The following is a 26627-nucleotide window of genomic DNA, read 5'->3' as shown; positions in this document are numbered from 1 at the left end:
GAGCAAAGGACACAGACAACTTACAAAGGAGGGGATTTCAGAGTCCAAAGTGAAAAAAAGCACCTAACTTCACAAATGTGAAAATAAGTACAGATAAAGCTATAGTAAGTTACCATTAAATAGCAAAGATTATAACAGAATCAGTATTTTGTGATGATGCTAGTTGACTGAGATAGGTACTCACTGTCCTTTTGATGAGGGTGGACATGATGGGGCCTTTCTGGACCCTGATTTAACATCTACAATAATTAGTGTCTATCTTTAAGATATTATGCTTTTTGTGTGTACAGTATATTTCTAAGTGAAAAAAAACAAATTACAAAACATTTTTAAGTGCCAGTATTCTATTTTTCTTCTTACAAAGAACGGAAGGAAGAAAGAAATGATGGAAGGGAGAAAAGAAGGAAGGAAAGACAGAGGAACTGGGTATGTAGGTAAAGACAAATAGTAATTTTGTTTTCTTCTTTAATTGTCAGGGTTTTTGTTTGTTTCTTTGTTTTTGCAATGTGTTGTATTGCAATCAAAAAAGAGAATAAAATTATCTTTAAAATGAGGAAGAGACTTTCAAAAATAATCATCGCCTTTGACCTACTAGCTCTCCATTTAGAAAATCATCCAAAGGAAAAAGAAAAATATAGGCAAAGATGTATATACAAATCTGTGGTTAGAAAATGAAAATAACATCAGGAGTTTCTTTAAATAAATTCTGGGACATCTAAAAGATAGACTGCTCTGCAGCTGTTATAAACTGTATGTCAGAAAGATTTTCAATGATATGGAAAACTACATTTGACAAATTTAAAGCAAACAGAATAAAACAAAACAGGGTATGAAAATTGTATAAGAAGAATGATCCCTACTTCAAAAAATGTGAAAAAGACTATTAAAAAATTACACCAGCTTCTTAATGGTGGTTGCCTGTGGGTAGATTAATTATGGAAGATTTTAATTTGCTTCTTCCTTGTCTTTTGTTATGCTTAAAAATTATTATGTACTATCTTTATAAGCAGGGGGAAGAACACCCTGCATCTTCTCACTCCTCAAATTAAGTCTTTCCACAATACCAGAGTATAAAAGTTTTCTTCAATAAAGATCTTTACGTCCTGGCTAGTGTGGCTCAGTGGATTGAGCGTGGGCCTTTGAAGCAAAGGGTCCCCAGTTCAATTCCCAGTCAGGGCACATGCCTGGGTTGCAGGCCAGGTCCCCAGTAGAGAGCACATGAAAGGCAACCACACGTTGATGTTTCTCTCTCTCTCTCCCTCCCTTCCCTTCTCTCTAAAAATAAATAAATAAAATGTTTTTTTTTAAAAAGACCTTTGCCTTAGACCAGAAATTATGATGTATCAGAAAGGGGCCATAAAGTCTGCATGCCACTGGGGAAGTGAAATTGCTACCAATAAGAAGCAGGCATCAGTGTGGTCCACCTGCTTTGCCCAATGACACACTGGCTAGCTAATGTCCATTATTTAGAATGACATACTATACCACCAAACACAAGCAGCCAATAATCCACACTCAGGGGGACATCATTTCTAGAAACACAGCCTCCAGAAGGTCTGCTTTCCATGAATGATTCTCTGACTCTCAGAAGCGATGATCAGTGGGCATTGCTGTGTGCAGTACTTGGATGGCTGCATCTCTGGGTGCATTGAGTAATCGCTAGATAAACATCTGAGCGCCAAATGCAAAAAGATACTCTTGTGGGTAGTAAAAAATGTTCTCTGTTTGCAAGTCGAGGCTTACCCCTGTGTTTTCGAGATACCTGAATTGGTTTGGCTCTTTTCCAATTACAATCTGTTCATAATCACCCAGGGTCTGTAACATCAAGCAGTGTTATGAGGGAATTAATTCTTTCTATGTGACAGTTGTTAGTGTAATTCATGTCCTTGTTTTTAATTGCTGGATCAAATTACTTTGTAGATTATTTCATATTTCATCCCAAGAGAAAGAAATAGAAAAAAATTCACACTGCCTGTGGTGACTTATTTGTTTAGTCTACCCCAGAAAAAAAGGCAAAGTTAAATAGATTGACTTTCTAAACAGAATGGCTTTTCTCTATCCTTAAAGTATATTTTGGATGATTTTAGATGGAAAGTTAGCCTGAGTACATTCTTCCTGTTTAAACATTCTGAGAACTAAGTTTATTTTCATAATAGTTCTGCCAAAATAATGGCCATAAAGGTCACAAAGCAACATCTCCTAATAAATACCTTGGAAGGATTTACAATTCAATGCTCCTTCATTAAAAGAAGCACCTTGAAGATAAGAAATTAATGAGATCTAGAATAACTTATTAAGGAACACCTAATAAACTCTCATGAGATTCAAATGTCAAGATGTTAAAAAAAGACACAAAAGAAACTTAGCAAATGCAAATTCTATTTGGAAGTAAAAAGCAAAGAGTATTTGAAAAATCTTATAAACATTTGTTTTTGTAACACTGAAATTTAAATCATGTATTTAAACACATGCCAAATAGACATTTCATCCATTTTTGAGTCATACCCACTAAATGCTTTTCTCCATAATGTTTGGAATTTCGAAAAGGATCAGTAACTGTTTCTCAGGTGTCTGATGAGTTGAGAGTTCACATATAGGCTGACGGGGAGGCGAAGCCTAGACAAGACATAACCGAAAAGCTATAGAGAAAAATTCATTGTTCTATTTATTTCCACTTTGTGATGAGTGGAGTAGAAAGCAAATTGAATCTATAACAATGGGACATGTGAAGTGAACTGTTGCTGTAACTATCCAAGGCCAGCCAACATTCATATTGCCTTGTAAATAGTCGTCTGATAAAATAGACCTGAGTGATAAAGTAAAGAGGAATTACAGATCAGTGATCACTTAAAAGCAAGCAGCAAAGAAATTGATAAATACTGCCCAGCTGCCTGGCAAATAAAAAACCCAGTCCTCATTACAGAGGGAGCTGGAACTTGCCGATTGCTGGGAAGTCACGGCCATAGACAAACGAACAGACCCGCTCACTCAGGGCAAAGGTACCGTGTAGTTTAGGTAACAAAGTACCATCAACGTGGAAAGGTTCTTGAAATAGGAGCGGAACCTGCTATATAAAAACAGAAGACATATATACAGACTCAGTGTTGAAAGGCTGACAGTCCTGAATCAGTTTTCTCAGCCAGAGTGCTGAATGTATTATTGTCACTGTCGTCTTTGAAAAGAGTAAAGAGATATCCATAAAAATAGATGTCTTTTCCACCACTGGTACTATCGAATGATTACAAAGAATTCCTGTGGTCACTTAACATCTCTCATTATACACCCTGTCCATTCTAGTATATTATAGGAAACCAAAATGGTTATATTGGTTTAAACATTGGTTCTATGGTTCTCTATTTAAAATAGGTTGGCTTGTTTCATCAAAAGAAGCAAGTACCTGTTACAGGCTAAGCTGATGACTGTGAGTCTTGCAGCTATATTTGGGCCACAAAAAAGCAAGTCTCCATTGTTATATCAGCTGAAATGCATCCAAACAAGTCCCTCTAGGAAAACAAGGAGAAAGTGTGCAATCGCAGAGACCGTGTGGAAGGGTGCCACTTCACTTCTGTGCTCCAGACCAATTTCATTTTGATCGCAGCTCAAAAATGTTTGAGGACCCAAGGACTGCTCACGTGTAACAAGAACTTACTGTATGAAATGTGTTAACATTTACAAAGCTAATTGACATACTCAGGACAGCTCTGTGAAGTATGTCATGATCCCCCATATGAAGGGAGATAGAAACTCGAGAGATTTGGGACTTGTCCACAGTAGCAGAGGCGGAGTCTCGGTTCCATCAGTTACCAGCTTGATTTTCTGATTCTAGCTCCAGTGGCCTTCCCCCAATTTTAGCTGTAGTTAAAACATTATTGCTCCCATCCCATTGTGTTTGATTCACATAAAGACCTGTAGAAGAAGTAAAGAGCAGACATGTTTTTCTTTCTATTGCTGTCTTTATCACAGACATTCATGGTTCAAATAACCAAGAGAAGTCATTGAGAATGATCAAATGGCAGCATTAGAAAGACAATACCTCCACAATTGCAGATAGCTAAACTTGCATACCTGATAAAGCAATTGTGAACCCAGCTCTAGAAGAGTTGCAGTATCAAAGAGGATGATTTAATACTCCCTAGAACATCATCACAGTACTACACATATAAAATTATTGGTAAAAGGAGAGTCAGTGTAAGAGGTGGCCAACATACAGAGATTTCAGTTTGTTTTCATATATTTACACCAAAGGGATAGTTTTTATTTCAAAATATAGCTATCATGAGTTATTCTGAGATATTTGCTATAAGATTTCACATAAAGATTGAATATTACATGGATTATCTTTTGTTATATAACCAACCATCCAAAACTTGGAAGTTTATAACATCTATTTAATTTACTTCATAATTTTGTGGGTTGGCTGAAATAATTGGGATATCTGAAGTGGCAATTTTGGTTGGGGTGAGCTTGGCTGGGACCAAATGGCCTAAAATAGCCTTATGTCTCATTTTTGTCAGATTGGCTATGAGGGCTTCAGTTGGACAGCTTGTCTTGGTTCTATGTGGTTTCTCATCCTTTAGTAAGCCAGCATAGTCTTCTCATGCTAGTCTCAAAGTTCCAAAATGCAAAGAAGAGAGAGGGCAAGACCTAACATGGTAGTGCTTCCCAAGACTCCACTTGTATTGCGCTTGCCAGGGAAGTGAAGGGGTTTGTTCAGAAATAGACAGCACGTTGACACCTAAAGGATGAGTAAGACACACCAAGAAGAGCTGGGGTCCAGGGTTGTTGGATGTAAAGCCAAGAGGAGTAAGAAGAGAAAATGTCTGGTTTATATGAGGGACTAGAAGACTTTTGCTATGGCTCAAGCATGAGGAAAGTGACAGAAAGTTGTGAGGGGTGAACCTGGAGAAGAAGGCAAGGGTCACACAGTGGAGTCAACTGAGACTATTTGTATGGACAGTGGAAAACCAGTGAAGGGATTTAATAGGGATATAATAAAAATCGGCTAGTGCTCTAGATGAACAACTTCAACTGTAGCTAAATTTGATCAGAGGGAGAGCAACTGTAGTAAAAGAGGCTAATTAGAAGGCTGGTGTGGCAATCCCTTGCCTTAAATCTATTTTTGTTAGATGTTAGTTTAGCTATTCCAACTTTTCCCCTTTTTTGGTTATTGTTTTCATGGTCTGTTTTTTCATCATTTCCCTTCCAACCTATCTATATATTTGTATTTATGATGTATTTCAGATAAGCAAAATATAATTGTGTTTTACTTTTCATTAAGTCTGACAATAGACTTAATTGGAATATTTTTAATTGAAATATTTAATCCATTCACATTTAATTTAATTAATGATAGAGTGTGTTCACATTTACCACTTATTATTTTTTAATCTGTTATTGGTCTTTTTATTTTTTATTCTTCACACATTTTGGGTTAATCAAACAGTTTTTATTCTATATCCCTCTCTAATATCTTTTTGATAATTTTTATTTTTTATTCTTTTAATGGTTACCTAGAAATTACAGCATGCATTTTTTACTTATTAGAATCCCTTTGAAATGATTCTCTATTTAAATTCTTTAAATTTTTTTCTTCTTCAGTTAATAAGTTTTGTGGATTTCTTATTCTTAGATGGTTACACTATTAGAAACTAGTTTCTGAATGTAATTTGTATAATAAAGTGTTTTCAGAGCAATGGAAACTAAATGAGTAATTTTGCAACAGATCACAATGCAAAGACTTTCCAAAATTTCAACATGCACACATATTTTTAATCACACATGATTTTATCATTGTTGTTCATTCAGTGTTCATCTGGATTTATCCCACTTTTACCTTTTTTCTTGCTCTTTATTCCTGCCTGTATTTTTGTGCTTTCATGTAGGATCATGAAGAATTCCTTCAGTATTTCTTTTAGTGTAGGTCTGATGGTGGTAAATTTGTCAGTGTTTAAAAATACATCTTTAGCCTTTTTTTTTTTAATCTTTATTGTATTTTTCCATTACCATTTAGTCCTCTTACATCCACCCCCACTGCATCAATCACCACACTGTTGTCCATGCCCATGAGTCCTCTTTCCTTTTTGCTCAATTCCTCCCCCTTACCTTCTTCCCACTAGCTGTGATCCTGTTCTCCACCTATGAGTGTGTTCCCATTTTGTTTGTTAGTTCAGTTTGTTCATTAGATTCCACATATCAGTGAAATCATATGATATTTGTTTTTCTTTGATTGGCTAATTTCACTTAGCGTGATGTTCTCTAGGTCCATCTGTACTGTTGCAAAGAGTAAAAATTTCTTCTTCTTCTTCTTTTTTTTTTACAGCTGAGTAGTATTCCATTGCGTAGATGTCCCACAGTTGTTTTATCCACTCATCTACTGATGAACACTTGGGCTGCTTCCATATCTTGGTGATTGTAAATGACACTGCAGTGAATATAGGGGTGCTTATGTTCTTTCGAATTAGTGTTTGGGGTTCCTTCAGATATAGTCCCAGAAGTGGGATCAGTGGGTCAGAAGACAGTTCCATTTTTAATTTTTTGAGGTAACTTCATACTATTTTCTACAGTGGGTGCACCAGTCTGCATTCTCACCAACAGTGCACAGAGGTTCTCCTTTCTCCACATCCTCAGCAGCACTTGTTATTTGTTGATTTATTGATGACTTTCTGACAGGTATGAGATGGTATCTCATTGTGGTTTTAATTTGCATTTCTCTTATGATTAGTGACATCAAGTACCTTCTTCATATGTTTATTGGCCATCTGTATGTCCTCTTCAGAGAAGTGTCTAATCAGGTCCTTTGCACAATTTTTAATTGAGTTGCTTGGGTTTTTTTTAGTGTTAAGTTTTGTAAGTACTTTATAAATTTTGCATGTTAACCTCTTATCAGGTGTATGAGTGAATATGTTCTCCCACTCTGTGGGTTGTCTTTTTATTTTGTTGATGATTTCCTTTGCTGTGCAAAAACTTTTTACTTCGATGTAGTTCCATTTGTTTATTTTTTTCTTTTGTTTCCCTTGCATAAGGAAATACACCAGATAAAACACTGCTGCAAGGAATGTCCTAGATTTGGCTGCCTATGTTTTCTTCTAGGATTGTTATGGTTTCAGGTCTAACATTTAAGATTTGATCCATTTTGAATTTATCTTGCGTGTGGTGTAAGAAGGTAGTTTAGTTTCATTTTTCCACAGGTATCTAACCAATTTGCAGACTACCATTTATTAATAAACTATCTTTAGCCCATTGTATGTGTCAAATACAAACATCAATTGACTATAAAAGTGTGGGTGTGTTTCTGGGCTCTCTATTCTGTTCCATTGATTAGTGTAGCTTCTTACTCCTCTACCATCTTGATTCTTCATCCTTCATCTTTCAAGGAGACTTTTACTGGGTATAGAATTTTAGATTTTTGTTCTGTTAACACTTTAAAGATGCACTTTCAGCTAGAGATGCCATTCAAGGCAGAAAAAAGGGGAGAAACATCCTGACCTCTCACTTCTTTCTGTTCACCTGTCTTCAGAGTGCTTTCCAACCAGAAATCAGTAGGCATTAGAGCCCTGGAAACACAGCCTATTGGTTTCAGTCCTCTTGTGAGGGACCTCAGAACATAGGGAATGCAAGGAACAGGCCTGAATGCAAGCAGGACACAGGCTTTCATAATAGCTAACATTTATGAAGTGTTTACTTTGTATTATGCACCAAGTGAATCATATTATATCAAGTATTCACGAGGATAGACTAGGTTATATGACAGTTTTAAAAAACAAATGTTTCATAGTTGAATGAACACAAAAACTTATTTTTCACTTATTTGCTTCAAAGATGCCAGTGGCAGATTCTGCTTCACACACAGAGACCCACACTGACAGCAGCTCTATAATCTTGCAGATACATCATATGGAATATGTCACCTATTTGGTGGCCACAGAAGGTGATGAGGTCTTGGAAAATTATGTCTGGGTTCTTTATTTCTCCTCACTTACTCAACATTACTTACCATGTGGTGCCACCTAACTATATAGATGCTAGGAACTGTTGAGAAACACATGGAATATATGGTGAGCAGGACTGTTTTTGCTACTTATGGGTTATTGCATTTAATACCCAGCTGACAAAGTCTGGGACCTCACTCCACAGACCATTGGAATTTTATTTTTCTACTGGGCTCTCATTGCCAAGTGATTTCTTTGAATTCCTCATTCTTTCATGGAGGGCACTTGCTAAATCCATTGCCACCTTTTATCCAGATGCTACATCAGACCCAGCGGGTAAGTCAGCTCTTGCAACTTATGTTTGGATTCTCTGAACTACATCAGCTCTCTCCATTCCATTGCCACATATAGCTCTTATAATCCAACAAAGCCCACACATATTGGACAGTGATATCCAACACAATTCTACAGACAGCTTGGGGATACTAGAAGAGAATTACAACACAGAAGAGGAAAACTTAGATGTTACCTATACTCCTGCTTCTAGATTTTGTTCTTTAATAAGTGGTTTACTTTGGGCTATGAACCTTTCTTAAACTCCTCAGCCCACTGTGACTCTTGGAGTGACCATCCCATAATTGGCAGAGCCTTTACCTGCTCCCCCTACTCAAGAGGACACATTTGTTCACAGAATTCAAGAGAAGATAATTACTTCTGTCCCTTGGATTCACAACCACTTTTTTTCCCCAGAGGAAAACTCAACTCTCACCCAGAGTGTATGGTCTGGTTCTTAGAACTCAAGGCAATCACAAAATCTGACATTTGATTTCCCCAAATCTAGATTATACCATCTGAAATAACACTACATGTGGGTTTTCGGCACAGAGTAAGCTTTGGTATTTCCTGTCTGGTTCCTTGTAGGTCCCTACCCCAGCTTAAGGTAAAGATGTGGCTCCCCACCTATGCTGCCATCATCTGCTTCCTGTGTGGGCACACACATACTCACACACAAATACATCCCAAGAACAAAGAATAATGCACAGAGATAACTGAGTGAAAAAAATCGCATTTAGGAAAAAAGTCTTTTCAAGGGTACCATCCTGCTAAAAATACACCAGTTTGCATTGCTAAACAAAATATGTAACATGTCAATTCAAGGCATTTACATCTAAGATAATGGGTGATAGTCTTCTCAAAAACTGATGTGTGCACATTTACTTCACCTTTGAATCAAAAAAGGGTCTTTTCCAGTTGTTGTTTTTTTAAAACAAAGGAAGTCTGTTGCAAAGATAAATTGAGACCTTTACTAGTAGAGTTAGAAAATTGGTAGAAACTTCTAAAGGACACCTCACTGATTTTATTTTTTAAGTATCTTTTATTGATTATGCTATTACAGGTGTCCCCCCTTTAATTCCCCTCTGCCCTGCACTCACCCCTCACCTGCACTCCACCCCCTTAGTTTATGTCCATGGGTCATACATAGTAAGTTCTTTGGCTTCTCCATTTCCTATACTATTCTTAACATCCACTTGTCTATTTTGTACCTACCATTTACGCTTCTTATTCCTTGTACCTTTTCCCCTATTCACTGCCTCCTCCTCCCTGCACTGATTTGAAAATAAATGTCTATCCCACTGGAGACCTTGCTGCATGTGGGGCTGGTATCTCGCAGAAGGAACTGGGATGAATATATGTCTGGTTGTTGTATTATGAAGAATTTTATGATTGCAAACTGTTATTTGTACTTATGTTTTACAGGCTTACAAAAAAAGAAAATAAGTGAAAGATCTACAGCATCATAGTCCAATAGAAATATAATATCTGCCACATATGTAATTTTAAATATTCTAGCCACATTAAATAAATCATAAAAAAGGAAAAGAGGCAAATTTTACTTTAATGATATATTTTATTTAACTGATATATCCAAAATATATTAAAATGTATTTATTATATTTGTATCTTATATAAACATAAAATATACTAAAATATACAAAGGGTTCAATGGCCATATGTGGCTCATGGCTACTAGATTGCAGTATGTAGTTCTGGAGGCATGGCTGGATGCAGAGATTCAAATGCGGTATCTGGATCCATTTCTCTCTCCTGCTTCTTCTCTGTTGGCTTTATTCTCAAAGATACGCTCTTCTTATGGTGGCCAGATAGCTATAGCAGCTCCAAGCTACATCTTTTCAGACTCAGGGCCCATATTAAAGGGAGATTCTCTCTCCTCAACAAGAGGAACAAAGTCCTGAACCAATCAGCTGCATGTCAATTTGTAAAGCAATTCCTGGAGTAAGGAGAACAGAGCAAAGGTCCTAATCACATGACCTTCCGAAATTCCATCCCATCAAACTATATACACAGAGACTAAGGACGCAAGAAGGTTCTTAGAGGCCGAAATAGGTGCTATCACCTTTCTGTGCTGGTGCTAGACAGAAAATGCTAAAACAGAAGCAAACAAAAAAATCAGAGTTCCTCTTTCAGGACTCAGCATAGTATACATGCATGGTAACTGAAGCCCAGGTGTTGATCAAACCTTTCAGGGATATGTGGAGAGAGGGTGAGGTGAGCAGAGCCCTGAAGGACATCCATAGTCCAGGGCTGAGCAGAGGAAGAGGAGACTGAAAGGGGAGGAGGAGCCATGAGACTGGTAAGTGGATGATGGGGAACAGCTTACCAATTGAAGTCAGTGTGAGAATTGTTGTGAGAAGTCTGCCAAGAGTCAAGCCAGAGAAGCACCAAGAAGTGTTCTATAAATTCAATGAAACATGGGCCTTACTGACCTTAGCAAAAGCAGTTTTGGTGAAGTGATGGGACAGAAGGTAGATTGTGCAATAGTTTGAGGGAAGGTCCAGTAGGATGTAAGGAAATGCAGGCAAAATGTGAGAACTTGTATAACTCAACACCAGGAAGACAAACAATCCAATTAAAAAATGGGTGAAGGACCTAAATAGACACTTCAAAAAGGACATACAGATGGCCCATAGACATATGAAAAATGCTCAACATCACTATCCATCAGAGAGATATAAATGAAAACCACAATGTGATATCACACCTGTCGGAATGACTTGACTTGTTTGTTAATAAATCAACAAATGAGTGCTGACAAGGATATGGAAAACAGAGGACCCTAGTGCCCTGTTGCTGGGAATGTAGACTGGTGTAGCTACTGTGGAAAACAGCGTGGAATTTCCTCCAAAAATTAAAAATGGAACTGCCTTCTGACCCAGAAATTCCGCTGCTGGGATTATACCCTAAGAACCCCAAAACATCAATTCAAAAGAACCTATGCACCCCAATATTCATAGCAGCACTATTTACAAAAACCAAGACTTGGAAACTTTCTAAGTGCCTATCAGTACATGAGTGGATAAAACAACTGTGGTGACAGAAAACTGTACTTAAACAATAGTTAAATAAATTTTTTAAAAATGTGGTACATTTACACAGTGGAATATTATGCAGCAGAAAGAAGGGAGCTCCTACGCTTTCCAACAGCATGGATGGAACTGGAGGATATTATGCTAATAGAAATAAACCGGTTGGTGAAAGACAAATACCACACGATCTCACTTATAAGAGAAATCTAATGAACAAAATAAACTAATGAGCAAAATAGAACCAGAGACACAGAATCATGGAACAGACTGACAGCTGTAAGAACGGAGGAGGGAGGCAGGGACCGATTGGAAGAAGGTGAAGGGATTAGTCAAAGAGCATGTATGAGGGACCCATGGACAATGATATGGGGACTGAGTACAGAAGTGAGGAGTGGGCTGGGTGAAGGGGGCGAAAGGGGAAAATTGGGACAAGTATTAATAGTGTAAACAATAACATTTTTAAAAATATTTTTTTAAACTTATTTTTCGAGAGAGGGGAATGGAAGGAGAAAGAGTGGGAGAGAAATATCAATGTATGGTTGCCTCTCATGCGTCCCCTGCTGGGAATTGGCCTGCAACCCAGTCATGTGCCCTGACTGGGAATCGAACCGCGATACTCTGGTTCGCAGGCCCGCACTCCATCCAAACAATAACATTTTTAAACAAACATTAAAAATGGGAACTTTTTCAAGAAGGTTAGGTGGGAATAGGAGGAGAAATCTAAGATGGTGCCTTGGGGAGGTTGTCATGTTGAAGAAGAGTTTATTAAATACACTGTATATAATTTATTTAAGTACAAACACTTATAGTAAACTAATATAAGATGCATTATAATGTCGAACTAGATTTGAATCCTAGCTCAATACTACCTTTAGCAAGTTACTGAGTTTATCTGCCTCAGTTTTCTCGCTTGTAAAATTAAAGTAATTATGCTAATTTCATACATAATTTAGAAGGATTAAATGAGATGATGGATGCAAAAGGTATTTAGTAAATGTAATTATTATCACTGTTCCTCTTCACTAGCCATTGGTGAATGAACCATGTTGTTGCTTATTTCTGTGCTTTTGCATTTTGCTTTAGAATGTTCCCTCCCTTCTAACACCAGCACAGTGAACTCCTGCAAGACCCAAACATGAGTGACTTTCCCTCTCTATTGCTTGTCCGCTCCCTGCCCCACAAATGCCCTTGCAGATGAGCAGGGATTTGCCATCCCGGTTCTTTATTACCCTTTAATCCCACTGCTGCTTGCTGACCCACACTACCTACCGCCAGTGTCCGTCCATGCTAGTCCCACCCGAAAGGCCATTTCTTTTGTGCTAAAGAGGATGTACTATCCCAGACAGGTGTCAAGTCTTCCTGTCTGTAATTCTGGAAATTCAGTCTTCACATCTCAGGGACCTTCCCTTTTGAACCATTCAGACTTTTTAATTTGCATTTTTCTGTCTGGATTTTTTGTTTCTATTGGTGACAGACAGCACAATTCTGTGCAACACTGAAAAGCTGGAGGTACAGTTCTCCATGTGCTGCCTTCAGATGACAAATGTATTCTGCTGATGCCTTGGGCAAAATGCCTCCTCCAAAATGCCACTGTCTGTGAAGGCTTCCTCCTACAGAACTCCAGCGAGGTTTCTGGGTGAAGGGTTTTATGGGCAGAAAGAAAAGTTGTGTTTCTCTCTCCGAGATTACTACAAAGTTCACTTCTCTCTGGTTGATTTCTGTAATCCACTCTGTATGCCTCTCCTAGTCCTCTCTGCGCCTGCCACACTCACTCAGCTTCTGCAGCTGAATCTGCTTACCGCCTTCTCAGCAGGTTTTGCTACTTAACTCTTTCTTGCCATCTCGTATGTGATGACAGTGACTTTCCTGTGACACAGAAGAGGGGTAATGGGCTCAAGAAATCTTCTAGCTTTGTATTTTGTATGTCTTTGTCTCCTCCTTTCAATACATTCTATTTTTTAATTAAAATAGGAGAATAAAAACCTGGTATATTTATACACTCCGACTTTCCCCACACCTTCCTCCCACTTGGGGCAAGACTAAGTGTGGTGTTTTTCTGCATTCCTGTGCCCTAGACACTGCAGTCCAGTAGTGCAGATGGCAGCAGAGGGTTAAGTCAGGGGAATTAACAATGCTCACCTTCCAAACAGTGTTACCATTTTAGATGTTATCATTCCGTTGGTTATTTCAAAGTACTGCCATCAAAATATCATTGCTTAGAGACTGTTGGGGAGATGGATGGATGGATGAACAAAAAGAGAGGGAGGGAGAAAGAAAAGTTTGGGGCACAGCAGATTGTCTATATTTCTGAGACTAAATATTTTGCTATTTAGATGTGTTTATTTCCTGATGGGGATTTCCTTATATTCTGGAAACCCAGAAGATTCAGAAATACTCTTGTTGCTGATGAGGCAGAGACCAGAATGCACCACACAGTGTCTGGAATGAAGTGGAGGCACAATAAATGTTTATCGGGAGACCTAATGCTCCATTTGGCCTGCTCAAGTTAGTGCCAGCTCCTCTGTGCTCTGTCCTTGTGAACAGACTCTCTCAGCCATGGAGGTAAACCAGAGCTGACTGATGGATTTCACACAAAGCTGTTAATCCGTTAACAATTGGCTGTAGAAGTATGCTTATGGAAACAAAATGGAAAAACTAAAAAACCAGATTTGCAGTTGCAGTATAAAAATATAATTGCCATGCGTTAGCACAAAGAAGGGCCCCTCACAGATTGCAAATGTTATTTTAACACATAAGGAAAATGTACTGAATTGAATGAATTTGCTTTGACCATCAGCAAAATGGAATTTCAGGATTGGAGCGCAGGACTTGACTTTTTGTTGCTGCTACTATTCATTTTTTTCATTCAATTATTTGAAAAAACAAATGGGCTCCCGACAAATTGATCAGTTCTGCCACCCACTAGGTAGACCTTGTGCACTTAACTCTTTGAATCTTGATTTCCTCATTTGTGAAATGGGTGTAGAAGTCTGTATATGTTGGGTGATTGTATGAGACCGTGTGTGTAAAGCACTAGCACAGTGCCTGGAACACAGAACAGGTATTCAAATATAACAAAATTTGCTGTCATCACTGTTGCTATGCTGGTGAACATTGGGTGGGTGTAAGCCCCCTGTATTAGTCCTGGCTCCAGAGAAACAGAATCATAACGTGTATATATATATATATACATATACACACACACACACACACATATATATCTATATAATAGAAAAAAATTTATTTCAAGGAATTGGCTCACATAATTATGGAGGCTGGCAAGTCCAAAATCCTCAGGGTGAGCTGGCAGACTGGAGACCCAGGAGAGAAAGCCAATGTTGCAGTTCAAGTCCAAAGGCCATCTGCCGCAGAATTCAGTCTTGCTCAGTAAATGTCAGGCTTCCCACTGATTGGATGAGGCCTACCCACATTATGGAGGGCAATCTGCTTTACTCAAAGTCCACCGGCCTCAACGTCCGTCTCTCCAAAACCCCCTCATATAATGTCCAGGATAACGTTTGAGCATATATCTAGGCTCGGTGGCCCAGCCAAGTCAACACGTGAAATTAACCACCACGCCACCTTTTCTTTATTAGCTAACATTGCATCAGATGACAGCAGCCCCCTGACGGGTCTTTCTGCTTCCACTCCCTTTTCTTCCAGTGCATTTATAAATAGTAGCAAGAAACAAAACTTGGATTTCCTCTCCCTCAAGCTTAAATCCAATAACCTACCATTGCACTTAAAATAAAAGCCAGTTTCTTATCAGTGCTTATAAGGCATTGCATGACCTGGCCTGTGCTGACCTCACTCTACTAGATCCATAGCTGTTACGTCCCCCTCTGTTACTTAAGGTAATGCCAGATGCTCTAACTGATAAAACCTGGACTTTCAGTGGCTTAACATAACAGATGTATATCTTGCTGCGGTAGGCGACTTCTGACACATCTTCCCACAATCCCTGCCTCCGGGTATTTATGCCCTAGTGTAATCCCTTCCCCCTGAGTGTAGGCCTGATTGAGTGACTTGCTTCTCCAAATAGAGTATGGTAAGGCGATGGGGTGCCATTTCCATGATTAGGCTGGGAAAGACTGTGAGTTGCACCTTGCTGGCACCTCCACTCTCTGGCATTTTGTGTTCTCTTGCTCTGGTGGAGCAAGCTGGAAGGGCTCACGTGGCAAGGATAGGGGGCAGCCTCCAGCCAATGACCAGCAAGGACCTGAGGCTCAAAGTCTGACAACCCTCGAGGGACCCAATCCTGTCAATAACTGCAGAAGTGCATTTAGAGGCATATTCTTCCCCGGCTGAGACATTAGATGAGACCACAGACTCAGATAAATCTTTGATTCATGCCCAGATTCCTGACTCACAAAAACAGTGAGATAATAAATGTGTGTTGTTTTAAGCCACTGAATTGTGAGGTAAGTTGTTACATAGCAGTAGGTAACTAAAACATTCACATAATATAGTCAGTTTGTAGCTGGGAGCAGTCATTGAGGATCCTGGACTGATGGAAACTCTGTTGTCTTCATCAGATGACTTCAAGGTCTCCCTGGGTGGAGGAAGAGAAAGAGTGGAACATTGAGAGGGATGGTGAGTCTGGCCTATACTGTCGTTGGATCTCAACCGAGTCACATGGCCTCACCTATCTAGGTGGGCTGGGAAATGTCATCTCTGATTGGGGATCCACTTCCCATCTGCAAATCAACACTGTGGAGGGAGACATTTGTTGAAGAGAGAGGAGATCTCCGCCATACTCCTAAACCTACTTTTTCTCAGTTGCATGACACAAGAAACTGCCCTCCACTTAGGGTCTCTGCTCTTCCTTTTGCATGAAATGCTTTCCCCGCACAGTGAGCTCCTTCTCATGGGTGTTGGTTTAGATGACACTTCCTTCCTTTGGGCAAGACTTCTGGAGTATTCTACACAGAATAGGCTCCCCAGTCTCAGCTCTCCATTTCTTCCCAATATAACACTTGTCACAAGTCATGATTATCTCGTAAGTCCTTGTTTTTAACTGTCTCCCCCATTCAAGCCTAAGCTCCACAAAGGCAAGAACTGTGCTGGTCCTGCTCCTCACTACATTCTTGTGCCCACTACAGTGTCACTGATAATGAGTAAGCAGCTGGAATAGTGCTTTAAAAACTGTTAGGTGACACACCTCCTAAAAATTAACTGATGTTAACCAGGTAACTACCTTGACAAACTGCTAGGGGTTGGAGATAGGAGCTCGGGCAGAGCAAGAAAACAATGTGCTCTGTATGAGGCAAGCAGAGGATTTTGAAATGTTACTTCTGGGATGGGGAGAGAAGAGGAGCAAAGCAGGTGAAAGCAGAGAGAAGAAGCATAAAGAAGTTTCTTTCTCAGTGCCAGAACTATCATGGATGGGAAGCTGGTGATCCAGAAATGCCCATGACCTATGAAGTTTTGGTAGGATCTACCTTATTCACATGCACTTTAAGTGAGTGAAAAATGTGTGCATGTGGGTGGAGGGTGTATGTGGGGGTGCGTGTGTGTGCACGTGCATGCACAGAGCTATTTGAAGTTAGGATGGGGCCACCATTTGCACTTCCACTGACCCATGTGCAGTGGAGCTAGCAGCACAGTCGTGGAAGTCCAAAGGCAGAGGTCAATCTTGAAAACGTAAATCCTTGAGAACTCACCAAGATCTTTGTAAAACTTTCAGCCTCCCCATGGGGTGTGGAATAGTTTAAGTTTTTCACACTGGGTTTTACAGGGCTTGGGGATGCCAGCTGACATGTTTCTCACCAACCTTCTGGTTTTCTGTTATTGCAGTCTTCATCAGCATCACACTCGTGCCCAGCTGGGAGGACATCTGCCAGCCCCACGTGAATGGAGGTAAGATTGTATAACTAGTTCTAGCCAGTAGAACATGCCTAGAAGTGACATTCCACAAGAGGCTTGGCATGGGATAAACCTCCCTGTGTTCTTCCACTTTTCTCTTCTCCATTGACCAGCCAGGTGTCACTGTTTAGGCTGACCTTGGAAGCTGTACATTAAAGGTGGCATCTGTGAGCTCAGGCTCCTGGATGTCTGCATGTTCCAGAGATGTCAGGCGTTGGTGAAACAGATACTAAATCATAACTATGATCCTTGCCTATATGTACCTTATGTACTTGCAAGAGATAGACAAAGGACATAATCATATAAGAAAAAGCATACAGGCAAGTCAAGTTCTAGGCAAGTAGTGCCCCAAGAGCCTTTAGAACCAAAGGGGCTCACTCACTTACTGTCTCATCCCCAAGGGGATCAGCTCATTATAAGCAAACCATTTCCCTGGTCTTTTCAAAACTTCTCAATGGTTGGGGAATCCTCTCTGTGTGGGTTCACAGTCCCAGCTGTGGGAGATGTTTGAGTCTCCCCAGCATCCTTTACAGAGAGCAATGAGATAAAGGAATGATGTGGTTCTATGTCCCAGCGGAGTAACATTTTTGCATGACTTTGGAGTGGGAAAAGGAAGAGGCCATTGTTAGCCATTCTTCCCCCTCAGGCAGAACTATTGGGAGAATTTGCAGAGGGCAGTGAAGGCAGCAAGATTTGCTCAGTCTTGAGACACCTAGAGCCCAGAGAGTGAAATGCCACACTATTCCAGGACGGATAACGGCAAAGGCCACGGGAGATGCTTCAAGACAGAAGTCGTGGTTTCTGATGCTTTGATGGCCCCAAACAAACCTCAAAGTAAACAACACAAAAGTAACTTCCTGAGAGTCCAGGGACCCAATAGACTTTGGCTTTTCTATAGAAAATCTTCACTCCTCATGGGAAGGGATCCTATTTCATTTTTTTCTTTAGAAACGTACACCTTGTGGAGAGATGTGTGCCACATCCTTCTCCTTGTTAAATAAAACACCTAGGAGGAATCTTGGCAGGATCCTAGGTTGAGAACATCTTTTTGGAAGCCGGAATTGTGATTCAAAATTAAAGGAAAAGAAATGGCGTTTCTGCAACCTCAGTTCCAGGAAAGCATTTGTCTTCATCAGCCTCATCCAGACTAACAGTTTGTGCTCAGGAAAGACAGATGTGTCCTGCAGGTCTTTTCCTCCTTCACATGGTGTAGGCGCAGTGCATCATGCCTGGCTTGTGAACAAACAGAGAATATCAGCTTGCGTTTCACAAATACATCCATTCACTGGGAGGAGTTTTTCCCTCTGGCTGAGGGAGCAAAATGCCCATTACAGTGTATTCTCCACGTCCCCAGGCTTTAATATATCTCGGAGCAGCTCTCCTCAGCATTCCACATTATAAAATCAATCTCTATTTAAGTAAGAGGGAGATATTTATTTCTTAATTTTTTAATAATGTATTTTGTGATTTGTTATAGCTTCAGTGTTATATTATTTATTTATTGTGCCTATAGGGTGCACTGCCACTTGGTAATAGAGGAGCCATGGAAACTTGAGATCTAAGCAGAAATGAGTTCAGTGATATTGCTACACTCTAGGACTTTATCCAAAATTAACAAAAGAACAAAAGTGCAAGGCAGTGATGGCCTATCAGACAGCATTTGGGGAATGCTTGTGTAAACACTGGTGATGGGGCTTTTAAAAGAATGGCAGGCAAAAGGAAGTGACAAATGGGTGGACCATTTTAAAATTCAGAACCATTTTATAAAACTCGTAAAACTGGATTTACTATGTTTTTGGTGTATGTGTGTGTGTATGTTTTTATTTAATGTTTCACTAAGGGAAAAGCTGTCCAAGGGCCTGATTGAACTTATATGTTTTCCCCGCATTCTCTTGCAAACCATATAGGCAAGAATGGTGATGAATGTAGCTTGGGACAGAGATGGCTTCACTTTGATTCCAAGGCTAGCAGACAATTGGTTGAAAAGAAGGGAGGTCTTCAAATAGGGGGAAAAAGAAATGGCTTTATTTGTTTGTTTTTATCATTTGTTGAACATCATAAAATATGCTTCTTACACTTAATTTTTATCTCCCAAAATTCAAGTCATAGGAAGTAACCAGAGTTTAAAACTCTCTAATATGCATACAGATGATGTCATAAAATTGGGGACATTTACAAGAAAACCAGGGTTAAATTGACATGTTTAACTCAAAAGATTTCTATACCTGTAAGACATTACTCAAGCCCTGTTACTAATGATATGACACTAATTAGGATGAAAACCCTCTAACCATTTGGATTTCTTTAACTTTCTTAATAATCCTGATGTGCATTTCAGGAAAATTACATCATGTTGATGACACCATTTGACATTAAGCAATAAATAAAGGCAGCAAAGAACACTTGCCCTTGGTGGAGAGATGCCATCTTTAGTCAGTCAGGCAGTCAGCCAACCTGTCAACAACATTTATTGAGTGCCTAATGAGAGAAGTGCCGCAAGACAAGGAGGAGACATGGGCTCTGGCCTTGAGGGGCAGCCTGGACAATGATGGAGTCAGAAAGAAGACAGGAGACATGACTACAAAATGCTGGAAAAGCAGCATCGCTGCAAGGGCAGTCAGGGATGAAGCCCCTCATGTTTGTTGAGCACCTGTGGTGAGGCAGCCCACACTAAGTGAGCTCAGTGGATACCCAAGCAACTCTGGAAGGGAAATAGCCTTCACTTCTCCAGGTCTCAGTTTCCTCAAGTGGAAAATAAACTCAAATGAGTGGTCAAGGAGTGGCCAAACCAGGGTCTGTACAACTTGATCCACCACATAGGAGGTCAGAGGGCACGGAAACTGGCAGGGGAGGACAAGGGAAAAAATGCTTCAACTACAGCTGTTCTAGACTCTTCACCCTTTTGGGTCCACAAAGAAAATGTAAGTTTTCAAAGGAAGAGGAGAGTTATAAGATTATTGTTTTAAGATTTGGTTGAGGAGATGACAAAAGAATCATAATATGCACATTTGGCTTTAGCACATGTTCGGTTCTGTCATATTTGTGTGATTTATACTAGTGGAAGCAAATTTATGGCTGGATGCCTGTGTAATCTAGTAACTTCTCAGTAGCACAGCAGGGCAGAGCCTGCTGACTCTCCCTTCTGTCTTCCTTCATGGTGCAGCTTAGGATGCTTCTCTTTAATGGGCTGCAGATCTTCATCCATTTCCATTGTGTCCTGGAGACAGAACCAACTAAGACAGAGGCTGGATCAAACTCGCAACCCGTTGTCTGGTAGTAGAGATGGCTTCTCCCACATACTCTCACCAACCCCATTTTGGGCCCCTTGGAAATCACAGCACAGAAATCTTTGGGAATAGACAAGACCCATGAAGCCTTGATTTGTAACCATAGGAAGCTATAGGAACTGGTTGAAATAATAGCAGTCCTTCATCAATGAGCTGGCTGTTCAGTCTTGCAAAACACATGAAAAGTTTGATTTTGCCTTTTCTCTCTTTTTCATTCAAGTGATTGAGTTGGAAGAAGTAGAGCTGGGCAGAATGACTGTGTTCTGCTCAGCCAGACTCAGCCTTAGGAAGCCAAGTCATAACTCACATGAATGGGAAGTAAGGCCATCAAAAGTTGGGTATAACATAGCCATATTTGCCTGCTGGAAGACTTGAGTATAGGATGTAATTATTCTTTATTTCCAAATGCAGTATTTCCAAATAAATTCCTTCCAAATTAAATAGGCTTAACTTTTAGTATGAATGAATTAGGCCATTCATTCACTTAACAAACACATGTAGACCACCTACCAGGAGTCTAACAGAAGACCAGGTACTGGGAGTTTAGAAAAGATTGTCCTACTCCTCTTCTCAGAGCCTAATCTATGGGGAGGAGCAGGTGTGAAGAGCAGCACAGAACACAGTGTGACATCTGTGTGTGGTAGGCATATGTTCAAGGTGCCACAGCTGTCCAGGGGAGGCCATGTTCCATGGTAAACATGTAGACAGACTGTAGGATGGTGTAAAAGAAAGTGAATGACTTCATGGCTTGGGGGCCTTTGGAAAGCCTCATGGAACTTTACAAGTGTAAGTAAGGTCTTATGCCCCAGAAGGTGGAGACTTAGTTGCTGTGTAGTTGCTGTGGACCACTGGGTAAAAATGGGATGGGACAGGCTTGGAGATGTGGAGTTGAAGTTACTAATAAGCAGAATGTCCATTTTCCCCATTTCTACTGCAGGCCTTGCTGGCCTAACTGAATCTCTGAATGGAGAAATTTTCCATGGCCCCAGTAGAAGGAAAGGACAGTAACCTATCAGAATCATGAAGAGCCAAATGGTAAGTAAGTGGATGGGTATTTTATATAATACACATTTAAACTGTGGCAGAGGCGAGGCACGTAAAGTGAATTTTGATCAACTGAATTATGATTTTAACAAATTAAAAAACCTGGGTCATTAAAATGCCCTATGAATAAAATAAAGGCATACTACTTTGAATAAAAAATGGAACCTGAATCAAATCAAACCAGATTTAAACAACAACAAGAGAGCATTATAGAGGCACTGCTAAGCAAAATTAAAGAAAACAAGAAGCATCAGAGGATCTTAAACTTGTTTTTGTTTTTCTCCCTTTAATAATGGAATATTTTAAACACAATCAGAAATAGCAGGGCTAGTACAAGTACTCATGTACTTATCACCCTATTTCAATGATCTCATGAGATCCTGACCAAGCTTGTTTCATTGACACCCCCATTCCTTCACTCCACCCATCCCCACCAGCCAGGGATGACGATGGTAATGTTTAATGTGAATTTGGGACCAGACATTTCAAGTAAAGAGAGTGGTTAGCAAGGAAGAATCTGTGCCAGCTGTGAGGTTGTGCCAGGTGGCACCAAGTAAAGTGCCAGGCTGGTGTGTCCCCATGCTTATTGGTTCCTTTGCCTGCTTCCAAGCTTTCTGTTTCTTTCCAAGGCTTGAAGTTAGAGATTTCAGAAAGTAGGGAGCCAGTGGCTTAGGTATTTTCTGCTCTAATAAGGGACCATATCTAGAAAAGAAGATGGGAATGAGGAAGGTAGAACTGAGGAGTGGAGCACAGTGATTAAGATGGCAAGTGGCAACACAGGCCTTGGAACATTGGGAGAACTTTCCAGTCACCCTGGCTCTCACTCCAGCTTTCCTACACTCCATACTCCACTAGATGGGCTGAACCACTTCAAATTCCTCAACAATTGTCAGTCTCTCTTGATTCCAGATTGCTTCAAGTACTACCACACAGCCTGGATTTCCACCCTCTTCCTTTTCTATGATCTCCACCATGAGGTCCCCCTGAGCCTCCATATTGGGTAGAGTGCCCTTCTCCAGTGTTCCCCAGCTTCCTGCACTCACACCCACTGGAGTGCTTCTCACATTGCTGGGTAACTCCATGTCCAATCACTTGTCCTCCCCAACAGACTGCAGATTCCATGAGGACAGAACTGTGGTTATTTTGTAGTTGTATTCCCATATATACCAAGTACCCAGAAAGTGGTAAATGGTAAATAAAATTTCTAATGAAAGCATAAAAAATAAGCTGAAAATGAATTTGTAGGATATGTGGCAATACATATCCAAGAGTAAGGGGATGACCCGGGGCCTCCTTGTGGGAATTAGATGAGAGGTGGTTCTGTTTTAAGAATACATTCCACCACCAAATTAGGACACACTGTGTGTGAGCTGAATTTCAGTCCTCACTGGTTCCGAAGTCAGGTGTCCTTCAGCAGTGAGCAGCCTGCCCAACCATGCGTAGCAAGTCTGGAAGGATCTTTACACAGCAGTTCTCAATCCTGTCCACATGGTAGAAAAACACACACTGCTCTTTAAAAATATCCCTGTCCAAACCCCATTCTAAAGAGTTAGATTTAATGGATCCTGGAGCATTGGTTTATTTTTAAAGCCTTCCAGGTACTGCAGCCTGAGCTATGAACTGTGGCTTTAAACTCCCCGTTGCGAACATCTCAATGAGCTCTATTGCAGGTGTGTGTTTGCATCACATAGACACATACTGACCCACACCTCGGGTACACGTTCCACCTGAAATACTAATGCCAATACCAGCACCGATGCCAACACCAACCACCGGCACTTCTAGATTTATGGTCAGGAACCTCTACTTTTGTTCACTCACCCCCAGATGTCCAGGTATACCCTCCAACCTTCCCTCATTAAGGAGGGAGCCGAGTGGCAGCTGAACCATTGCCCAGAACTGCAACTCAGGATTCTGGGAGCAGGAGTTCTGAAGAAAAGTCCTTGGCCAGCCTGCACCTAGCTGTGTGACCTTGAGAAAATTCCTTTACTAGTCCCTGCTATGGTTACCTTGGCTCAAAAATTAAACTAATGATATGAACCTACTTGCCAGAAAGGTCGTCAGATTTAATGAGCAAATAATTGTGAAATGCTCCATAAATAAGCATTGTTCTGCCATTGCTGAATAACTTCATTGTGCAAAATTCCAAAGAAACCTATGCTGTTCCTTTGGGATTTTTTTATCACTATTTATTTGATTTATGTGTACAAGGCAGCATTTGCCTAAAAACCCTTTCTTACATGGGTATTCTCTTTGATCTATTCTCCTTCACTCCGCCAGCACACAGCCTGACATATGTATAAAGGATTTGCAAGAAAAATTGCTTAATGCATAGTGTTTCCTTTGTTGTGACTGTCTTATCATGAGCTGTTATAGTTGTCACTTATTCTCAGAATTGTTTGTCTAGTTTTCGCTCAGGCTTATAAATACTCACCTTGGACATGGTTTATAGACAGCGTAGAGAAAACAAATACATATGTTGGAATAGTCAACTTAGATTTATTCTTACCTAAGGAAAAAAAGGCTTAAAGGTTTAATGTGTGCTTGATAAGCTATAATTCAGCCTGAAAGATGCAAGTGGTTTATATTTATTTACTCTCCTGGGTAGGCTTGACATTTATGGTTTCAACTTTTCACAGTCCCTCTCCAGTAGGTTATGTCTTTCCCAGAAGAACCGATCTCAAAGCACTATTTCCAAGAATGTTATTACCAGAGGATTAGGGACTTTTAACCTACGATATACAGGAGGTGTGAAACATGAGGGATTCAAGAATTTGGGTGTTTGTGAAGCACTGTGAATAGGCTTAGCTACTGATGGACCTGAGGTTGCTGAGAAAACCAGCCTTTTGAAGAGTTTTAAAGTAGACAGGGTAACATTGTCCCCAAATCCCCTGACAGCAACCTCCATTCTTAGCACACCATTACATTTTCTGTTCCAGAAGAAAGCCCTCCAGTGTCACTGGGCAGGAGTCTTGGGTCTGCTCAGAGCCTGGCATTGAGGCAGGAGGCACCCCGTCACCCTTCCCCAGACAGGCCGTGTACCGTGGTTTGGAGCCGCAGGACTCGGCTTCTCTTCACACTCAGAGGCTTTGGGTAAGTCACTTCTTTTTTCCAAGCCGGCCTTACTAGTCTGTAAGATGAACATAATAATGCCCAAGAGAATCACTGTGGGGACAACACGAGATGTCTAGCATGCTAAAAGAATTCTTCAAAGGTTTGCTGAACCAGAATGATCAGATATCCAGGATCCTAATCCACAGAGAAGAGCTACATTTAAAACGAGAGCAGGGTAACACATTGTAAAGGAAAAGGCAACAGGCTTTGGTTTCAGGAGAGCTCTGTACCTCTCCCTGCCACTACGTTGCTGTGCGACCTTGGGTTAAGTCACTTCACCTCTCCTACCTGCCATTCCGTGAGTTGGGAAATGGAGATAATGCTACCTACTCCACAGGGTTACTAAGGTTACTAGTAAATAAAATAACACAAGTGACTCCCTGAAAAAGTGGAAGTGTTTCATGGGGTTGATAGTAATGCTTTGCCTTATTTTTTAGGAAATAACTCTTCAATAGTCTTGTAATCAGCGGTGAATTAGAGATTTTAAAAACAATGTTATCTTTACAGACCCCCAGAAACTGTTTACTGACTATACACCGAAAAGTCTCTTACTAGTTGCGCTGTGTAGTCACAGGGAGACAGACCAACCGCCCGGTGCAGAGTGGTGTTTGTCCCAGCGGAGACCCACACAGCAGCACTGATTAACAGACACTTGCAAACCTTTCCTCTCATGGCCTGTTGATAGGTTAAGTTTCCTTCGTGATTTCTAATTTCATATGACTTCATGGAATGATTGCATATGTATGTATTATTTATTATGCAAATCTAGCATTATATATTATTTAAAGCCATATTAACAGCATGTATTATTTATGAGGGAACTGTATTAATATATGTTATTTCAAGTAACTTTGGCTTGGGCGTTTTTTTTTTCCTGTGGAAGTTAGTATTCCACTCCAGAATCAATGCAGCTCTCTCTTCAGGAACATCGCCATCAAATTCCCTATCAGCACGATGTCTGCATAGCCATTTCTGCTAAATGACTCTAACCTTAAGGGTCAAAGACTACAGGGCTCAGAGACTGCCTGCAGTCTTGGCTAGGTAGTGCCACTTCTTTGAAAAACAGTGAAGTAGGTGCTGTGCCATTTTGATTCCACTTCCTTTAATAGCAAATTCCATTCCCAGAACATCATCTGTTCCTGTTCTGGAAGAAAGTGACAAGGTACATGTGAGCCACATAAAAGTATATATTTGGTTGCCAGACACAGAAAACATGAAAAACAGCGTCTAAATATTAGGGACGTATGATAGTCCTAATATTTATTAACATTCCTCCAGAGAGTTGGGGTCAACCTCTCTACCATGTTCCTGTCCTTCCTTTCTGTGTTTGACAATATTACTCCACATTGTCTCCACACAGATGCACACTGGCTGACACAGATTCAAACAACAAAGCCTCTCTCAAAATCTTCTAAGAACACCCCTGCCTAGTGTGGCTCAGTGGATTGAGTGCTGGCCTGCAAACCAAAGAGTCGCAGGTTCAGTTCACAGTCAGGGCACGTGCCTGGGTTGCAGGCCAAGCCCCCAGCGGGGGGGGGCACGCAAGAGGCAACCACACATTGATGTATCTCTCCCTTGCTTTCTCCCTCTCTCCCCTCTCTCTAAAAGTAAATAAATAAATAAATAAATAAATAAATAAATAAATAAATAAAATCTTTTTTTAAATCTTCTAAGAACAGAATGAAGGGGTAGAAGGAAAAGGGCTTTGTTCTATCTCCAGCTCTGCTGAGTCTGAGAGAAAATCTTTTCTAGAAATCCTCCAGTAGACTGAGCCACATCCCACAACTTCACTGCAAAAAGTAGTAGAGACAGGAACTGAAGATAGAATTTGCTTGACTGCCACTCTCCCGTGGCAACCTGCAAAAAGGTGGGAGAAAGGTAAAGCATTTGCCAATATGCTTTCCTCCTGTTGTCCTCCCCAGTCTCAGTCCCTGGCCTTTGCTTCTCTGATGAACATTTTAGCCTAACATCAAGGTTCACTGATTAAAGAGCCAGAAGCACAA

This window comes from Artibeus jamaicensis, unplaced genomic scaffold (genome assembly GCF_021234435.1).
Source record: "Artibeus jamaicensis isolate MK-2021 breed Jamaican fruit bat unplaced genomic scaffold, CSHL_Jam_final scaffold_369, whole genome shotgun sequence".
Lineage (NCBI taxonomy): Eukaryota > Metazoa > Chordata > Mammalia > Chiroptera > Phyllostomidae > Artibeus > Artibeus jamaicensis.
The sequence above is the reverse complement of the archived record's forward strand: the minus strand, read 5'-3'. Positions refer to the sequence as shown.